Below are 8,850 nucleotides of genomic sequence, written 5' to 3'. Positions count from 1 at the left end.
AGCCTGTACATGTCTACTCAAATGCATGTCCTATTGGATTCAAGGAATTGTCCACACTTCCATTTGTCCCATGCCTAGATAGCATATGTCTGAGCGGTTTTCAACTTCATCTGCAGTTTCTAGGCATGGGTCCAAGCGATTTTCCTCTTGCCCTGTTCCTTTCCCAGGAAAAACTTGTTCTTTGGTGCTAAACTGGAGCAAGAGTTAATCCATAATAAACCTGAATTGCTGTTGCGCTGATTGAGCACTAAAGAGCAGTTTTCCCCAGGGTAAAGCAGTGAGACAAGATAAAGTTACTCCCAGGTAAATGAGTTTAGGATTTGCAACCTAAAGCACATGTGTGGCTAAACCTTCTTTAGCTGTTTTAGATGGTTAGAGAAGGAAAAGTACTATACATGCTCAGTGTACAGTTGCAAAGAGAACCAGATGCAAACAGATCAAAATAGACTTTCCTAGAACAGAAAAAAGGCATTCATTTCAGTGAAGTCTATTTATCTGCCAAATTGTAATGTATTTCCAGCTGGTTTGGCTATGGCTAGGCTAAAAAGAAAATTCAGGATTATTATATGTTTTGTTTTTTTTGAAAGGCAAAACATATTTATTTCAGTTTCCCTTGGCTCTTTTGGGAAAATGGCTGATTTATATTTGCTCAAGCTTTCAAGAAAATTTCACATCTAAAAAGAAACTGGGCCAGGGAAGCTGCTTCAAGTTCCAAACAGCTGGAAATGAGATGGTGATGACAGTGAGGGAGGTGGCTAAAGTGGAAATCTTAATCCACTTCAAAAGTGAGCTTTCTCTAATATAATACAGAAGCCCCTCACATTTACATGTACCTCACATTTACAGGTTGGTGGCAGAGCCATTCATGGGATTACTGCAAGCTCAGCGTTGCTACTGCTAGTCGCCCACACCATTATTCCACTTCTCCGGTCATATGGCAATCTGCATCTTCCTATGTAGTCCAGCATTCTCTCCTCACATTGGCCAGCCTATGAGAAGCCTGTGATTCCTAGCAGATGGCATTCATGGGCATACTGCCTCTGACATCAGGTGTAGAACATCGTGTGTCCCAGTGGCCTCAGAGTGCAGCAGCCATCACAAATCAGAAACTATGTGAATCTCCAGCTAAGGTGTTGGACCAGGTTCAGGACCCTGAACCTCCTGCTGGAGACTGAGAAACCACTGAATCTGAACTGACAGACAGGAGCCCGCAGCATGCGAAGCAGAACTGGTGAAGGTGTGCTACCTGGGTAGAGCCCCGAGGGCCAGGTAAAGAAACAGGGGTTGCACATTGGTCCCCTGGCCCTGAGATTTCCTATTTCTGATCTAGCAGAAGTAGAGCTACCAGTGAACTGTCCAAGACAATATTCCCCTCCCCTTCCACTTGCAGAAGATGACTAGACTGGCAGTTGAATTGGATGGGACAGTATTCTGCACAGCTGAAGGTGGCAAACTAAATTAGGGGGCACTGAGCACGATACATGGTTCACTCAGCTCCATCTTCTAACACCTTTGTGCCATTTCCCTCCCTGCAGCATCTGCTGCCTGAGGCAACTGCCTCACCCTTCCTAATGGTAGGGCCAGCTCAGAGTGATATATTACAGGAGATCCGTGCCACATGGCTGCTGCCAAAAGCCATGGCCGTGCATCTCTTCCTCCTTTCTTCCTTGGTAATTCAAAACATTTTTAAGTATATTTGCATTTTCTAGTGTCTTTATCTTACTTCTTTACAGATATAATCCCTTTCTTCCCAGTCCTTCCAATAACTGTTTTTCCCCCCATTTGTTTTCTCTGTACTGTCTTCCACAAAACCAATTAAAGGCAGGTATTTTGACCAGTTTGCAAATCTCCCTCCCTCTTCTTTGAAAATGGGGGCTTATTGCCCCAGTTCTGCACATCTGAAATGATTTGGGGTGGGGGGGGCGTAAAACCCCTTTACTACCACATAAAACTTGCCAAGCTAACAAATGAAACTTTGTGAAATAAGCTGCAGAGCTGTCCAGATGTCCAGAATACCAGTGACCTGATAGGAGATAAAGATGAAAAGGAAACATCTCATGGTGCATTCATACCTCAAAAGCAAAAGTGGGCAGTGGAGATATATGAGTAGAGATAGAAGGAAACAAAACAACATTGCTAATTAGGGAAGAAACACTGGCCATTTCTGAACTCGACTGTAATGGCAAATGATAGATCTGTCACTCGACAGAAGGGATTCATTCAAATTGATTGAACAGAACTTTATAGTCTAAATTGTTGTTGCATATCATTAGAAGCAATTAAGGTGTTCACACTGTGCATCACTTACAGGGCATATTCCTGAATTATCTGTGAGCAGATTGTGTGTCTATGGATGTGGTTCGCAGTTGCTTAACACAGCAACAAAAGAAATTTTAACATGTGGCTTATTTGCAAAACTTATTTGCATTTGATGGAGTATGCGATGCTAGCCTGTGATAGCTTACGCCAGAATAAATTAACCTTCAAGACGCTACAATTCTGCTTTTCTTTTTGTTGCTCGAGAGCTCTCCTGTAAATAGCTATCAGCACCACATGAACTGTCACCTCAGGTAGATAATATTGTTTGGCTTCTCTGATTGGAACACATTAATTCTATATTCTATTTCTTTCCTTCCTTCTTCTCTCTCTCTCTCTCTCTCTCTCTCTCTCACACACACACACACACACACAGAGAGAGAGAGAGAGAGAGAGAGAGAGAGAGAGAGAGAGAGAGAGAGAGAGAGAAGGAATCTATTATTTTATTGCCAGCAAATACTCAATTGCTATGGAAATCCAAGTTATGTGTTGGTGTATTTTAGAAAGGCTGGGAGTGTGTTTTTATAATGAATACCCCAATGGATCTTAGATATTCCAGAGAGGATTTAGATAACCCTAAGTGGCTTAAAGTCTGCAACATCCAGTTTTAATTCCTAGGAAATATCTGGTGGAACTGCCCAGTTATAAAGTCCTTTGTGAGAAAACTGGTAGATATAACAATTTATCTATCAGAACTCATGATGTGACCCCCATGACTGTTCTGTTGGGTTATCTGGATATTAGACTTGAGGAGGGGAAAGAGTCTGTATGAAATCTAACAAATACAGCACAGATATCTGTAGCACAAAAATGGAGAAACAGTTCCCCATCTACAATAAAGGAATATTTGGCAAAGCAAATAGGCTCCTGAATTACTAAAAAGTGGTGTGAAAGACGAAAGTCATAAGAATTTTATAATAATTGGTTTCTGTTTATTGAATATATGAAGAATAGATTTGGCATAGTTATTGACAAGCATGGAAACTTCTCTATGTGGTGAATAATAAATATGCAAAAATATATATTTGTGTGGTATATTTCCAACTATGACAGAGCTTATCTTGTAAGTATTATCAATATATTATTTATAAAGTTGTATGTAAATATTAAAAGTGAATGTACATAGTTTTAACTTATTTGTGTTTAAATCTTAATACTTAAAAAAAGACTATCTGCTGAGGATCCAATTCATGGGACACTGTGAGGTCTTTGCTCCCTGAGGTTAAGGACAAGATGGCTCCCATTCCACATACAGAAGCCAACTGGGCTCACAGCTAAATTTCACTTTGACACCAGTCATGGGCCAGTCTTCCACTGTACCCCAGCCAGTTTTGGATGGTCATAACGTATTGTGCAGTATACAAAGTTCTGTCCTTCAATAGACGAGAATGGCAGGAGGGCCTAGAAGAAAAATCACAGGGCTACTTTTGTTGCTTTGGTGGTCATCTCACTTTGCCCAATATCTATCTATCTATCTATCTATCTATCTATCTATCTATCTATCTATATCTATCTATTTATTTATTTTATTTCCTACCTGCCCCTTGCCATAAGGTCCCAGAGCATGTTTCAACAATGTAATAATGCAGTATTTAAATCAGTTAAAACTGTTCTATCACTGAGTTGCACACTTAAGAATGACTTTATTCTGTCACTGGGGGTAGATGGTAGTACAGAGAAGGCACCTCTAGATGAGAACTATCTTGAAACACCCCAAGTTTCAAACTCTGATGATGGACAATAGAAATATAATTGTTTTTCCTCTGGTTGCCTTGATATCAAAGCTCTTGCCAGCTGTAGATGCATTTAAATTGGGCAGGAAAAATAAGGTTTGTGGTGGATATTGTGCTTCCAGAAATACTTATTTACAATATGTATACACCATCCAATAACAAAAAGTTTTCTGGACAGTTTACAGTAAAAGTGAAAACTACAAATTATACCAGGACCTTCTCCAGCCTGGTGTTCCCTCCAGATGCTGTTGCACTAAAACTCTCATTATCCCTGTTGATTTGAAAGGCATCAGATTGGGGGAGGCTGAACTATACAAATTATCTCAACAAAAAAACAGCAAGAATAAATTCAACATACAATGCGAGACAGAGAATTACAACAGTGCAAAATATCTAAAAATCACTAAATGTTTTTTTATAAAACTGAGAGACCTAGGAAAACAATAATAAAAACAGAAAGTTTCCACCTGCCATTCTGCTCTAACAATAACAAGAAAAAGCAATGTTGCATCATATTTTGACATTTAAATGAAGATTGTACTTCAAGGTTAGAAAGAAAAGCACCCAGCATCCAAATACTCAGAAAATTTTATTGCCTTTTCTACATTTGAACATTTATCTTACAATTGTCACTCTTATTTGGATATCTATTTGGACATATGGCTTGCTTATACTAAGATATGTGTTTACATCAGGATTAATGTACTGTGGTCTAAACCACTGAGCCTAGGGCTTGCTGATCGGAAGGTCGGCAGTTTGAATCCCCACGATGGGGTGAGCTCCCGTTGCTCGGTCCCAGCTCCTGCCCACCTAGCAGTTCGAAAGCATGTCAAAGTGCAAGTAGATAAATAGGTACCGCTCCGGCAGGAAGGTAAACAGCATATCCGTGCACTGCTCAGGTTTCTTCAGAAGCAGCTTAGTCATGCTGGCCACATGACCCGGAAAAACTGGCTGCGGACAAACACTGGCTCCCTCGGCCAGTAAAGCGAGATGAGCGCCGCAACCCCAGAGTCGTTTGTGACTGGACTTAACTGTCAAGGGTCCTTTACCTATTGATAAGGTGAGCCGACGTAGTTTCTTTCTCTTATATCTTATTTTTAATATAAATATAAATATTGTGTGCTTTTAAAAAACCTAAATTCAGAAATTGACTTTTTATTTTAAAAAAAAAGGTTGCCACACTTAACAAAATACAACCCAGAGCTCTGTTTTTATTCCTCCTCCTTACTTTTCTGCACCCACTGCAAGTGCATGAATGTTTGCTCAAAAAAGGAAGTTGAAATGAATTACAGGACTGTGGTCCCAGGATAATTGACTGTAAAAAAAAAAAATGGGAGGGGAGAAAATTAAAGAAGCTCATTGACTTACACATCAACAGATGGAGAAACAAGAGACTTTGAGAAACAGCTTCAGGAAAGCAAAATTAAACATAACAGATATGGCTTTCATTAACAAGAGCAGCAGTAAAAACTAATTTTCCATGGATGCAAATGGTTCCTCTGCTTGCTCTGTAGCACGCCATTTGGGGAACTTGGGTATTAGGTTGGGAGGGGGTTCACCCCGGTTTAGTCTTTTATTGCCACAGCTCTCCGAGTCTGTCAATATTTGTAAAAGAGCATGTGCATATCTCAGGAGACAGATAGGTGTGTATTGGATTTCCATGGTGAGAATGAGAAGAACAGACAGAAGCTGTAATGTAAGGAGCCTGAGGAGACTAGCAGGGCCAAGTAAACAGCCTTGTTTCATTAGACGAGAAATGAATTCCCACTTCAAGCTCCATGGCTGGAACAGGCAGGGGTCTCTATTGACAAGCAGAGGCATAAGTACACGTAAGCACGCGTCAGGATGTTGCCTTGCTTCACTGACAGACAATCCCCTTGACGTGAGCCAGCCACTTTCAGCCAAGAATAGTAACCATTACACAACTCTCCTGTGGGACAGCCTGCAGAGGCCGGGATGTGGCTGTTACTACGGTACAGAATGTAGCACATTGAAAACGCTCTCTGGGGGGGGGGGAGATAGAAAGAGAGAAAGAGAGAAAGAGAGAAATATACCCACTTCCTTGAGGAAATAAGAAGCTCCACTAACTGTCAGATTTGCAGTATCTTATTCTTTATTTACATTTAGACCCCTGGGTATAGGGTGGTATATACATTCAATTAATAATAATAGTAGTAGTAGTAGTAGTAGTAAAAGCATACAGGGCTTCACCTTTCCTACCTTCTGCCACCAGTTTCGGAGTGAGTTTAATACTTGTCTAGTTATGTCTTGCTCTCTTTTACTACACTGCCGCAACATTTTTGAATGATGGGCAGGCTGCAAAATAATCATAGCATATTCACAATTTATTTTTGGCATCTTCTCAAGAGGCACAACCCTGCTTAAAAAGTCAGTTGTTAATACAATATTAGATTCATCTTTTGAATGTATCGATGAATTTAGATGATCCATAGCTCTAGTGCTAATAGCTATTCACAATAGTACCATTATGCAGAAAATCCACTGCAAAGGTTTTAAGGACATGTAAACACCATACATATCTATTTTAAGGAAAGGGAATGTAGCATAATAAAAGCATTATTTCACAGATGATTCATTTTTACTCATTTCTCCAGTCACTTCACTTGCACTTCAACCGCAGTAGAATATTCAAATTGTAGCTTCTTTCTTGTTTTATTGTTTTCTAACCAAACCTCCAGAAAGGGTCATAGCTCAGGGGTAGAACACTCTCTTTGCATACAGAAATTCCCAATTCCATCTCCCAACTAAGACTTGGAAAGGCTCATCCGAACCCTGGAGAGCCACTACCAATCAGTATAGACAATGTTGACTTAGATGATCTAAGGTTCTTAGATGGATGACGGGTTCTGCAATTGCCGGGCAGGCTGGGTTCAGGACCCTGGAGGGCCGCATCTGGCCCACGGGCCTTGGTTGGAGGACCCCTGGTCTAATGGATCAACTCAGTAGGACAAAGCTTCCCAAACAATAAAATAGAGCTCCTGCTAGTTTTCGAATTTATTATTCAGTGTACTTTTGTCACTGTTCTGATAGGGCTATGTATGTATTATACGCATCACACGAATGCACAGTAAAGTGTAAAGGCACAGGTCAATTCTGTGACCAGGACAGCTGTCTACCAGCTTCGTCTGGTACACAGGCTGAGACCCTACCTGCCCACAGACTGTCTCGCCAGAGTGGTGCATGCTCTGGTTATCTCCCGCTTGGACTACTGCAATGAGCTCTATGTGGGGCTACCTTTGAAGGTGACCCGGAAACTACAGCTAATCCAGAATGCAGCAGCTAGACTGGTGAGTGGGAGAGGCCGCCAAGACCATATAACACCTGTCCTGAAAGACCTACATTGGCTCCCAGCATGTTTCCAAGCACAATTCCAAGTGTTGGTGATGACCTTTAAAGCCCTAAACAACCTCAGCCAAGAATATCTGAAGGAGTGTCTCCACCTCCATTGTTCACCTCAGACGCTGAAGTCCAGCTCCGAGGGCCTGTGGAACACCCTCCCATCAAATGTCAAGGAAGCAAAGAACTATCTGACATTTAGAAGACATGTGAAGGCAACCCTGTTTAGGGAAGTTTTTAATGTTTGATGTTTTATCGTGTTTTAATATTCTGTTGGGAGCACTATGGTTTCATAAACTAGTGGTATTTCATGTATTTTACAGACAGCATAGCCTGTACTGAGGAGGAGGTCAGGAGAAAGCTGGGTGGAAATAGCTCAGTAATACAGAATGCAAGAACCCCAGTTTGCTTTCCTAAGAACATATCAACAAAAGGAGAATCTGATCAAAGGTCCATTTAGTCCAGCATTCTGTTCTCACAGTGGCCACAAGCTTCCAACTTCTGATTCCCAGTAACTTTTCTTCATAGGCATACTGCCTTCAGCAGTGGAAGCAGATTACTAGTCAGGGATAACGTTTTCCTCCATGAATCTGTCTAATTTGTCTCTTCCCACTCACCCCCACCTAAACAAACACAACATATATTTATTCAAATCTAGCCAGGATCTTTAACTTAAACCTGTGGTTTAATATCCCGGTTTGCTCCAAAGCTGATAACTATGGCTTTCCAGTTTAGACGTAAATGAGAAATTATGGTTAAAGATGAGGATTTGGACACATTTTAGAGCATACAGTTAGGCATGGCAGGTCAGACCATCTTCATTCTAGACCACAAAAGAAGAGTGTTGACGTGTGGAGAATGTGGTAGGATGGAAGCTTTGAAGATGTGCTTTTAAAAGCCCAACTTGAGTGGAAAGTCAAGTTCCAAGCTCCTGTCTTACTCTTGCTTGGCTGCAAAGAGGTGGGGGATACAGAAGGAAGCTGGTAGAAAAAGAAACCATAAGATGAGAAGAAGAGAACAAGGTTATGGGAATATGCCTTGTAGGTTTTCCCAGGCTGCCTTGCCTCTTCCTTATCTCTCTTTCTATGCAAACATGTGTGTGCATATCATCTTCACTCTCACATTAATAATATCCTGGAACTGATTAACTGCATTCTTTAATGCTTCTTTCCACAGAAGCATCATCGGGAAAAGTGTATTTAGATACAGGGCGTGCATTTGCCCAAAATAGAATTAATCCCGAGCATTTGGATTAATACATCCCTAATACTGTGAAAGGTATCAAGGGGGGATTCTTTTATTTATTTATGCAAATATAGTTTTGTTTGGCTTGGCCTACCCCAGGTCTCAAAGAGATCTCTCCCTCCATATAACAGACCTTCTTCTCTATGTCAGCCCAGACGACCCCGAACTCCTGAACTCCTTGCATATTTACTGACATTTT

Source organism: Podarcis cretensis, assembly GCF_951804945.1.
Source record: "Podarcis cretensis genome assembly, chromosome: 4".
Classification (NCBI taxonomy): Eukaryota; Metazoa; Chordata; class Lepidosauria; order Squamata; family Lacertidae; genus Podarcis; species Podarcis cretensis.
The sequence above is the reverse complement of the archived record's forward strand: the minus strand, read 5'-3'. Positions refer to the sequence as shown.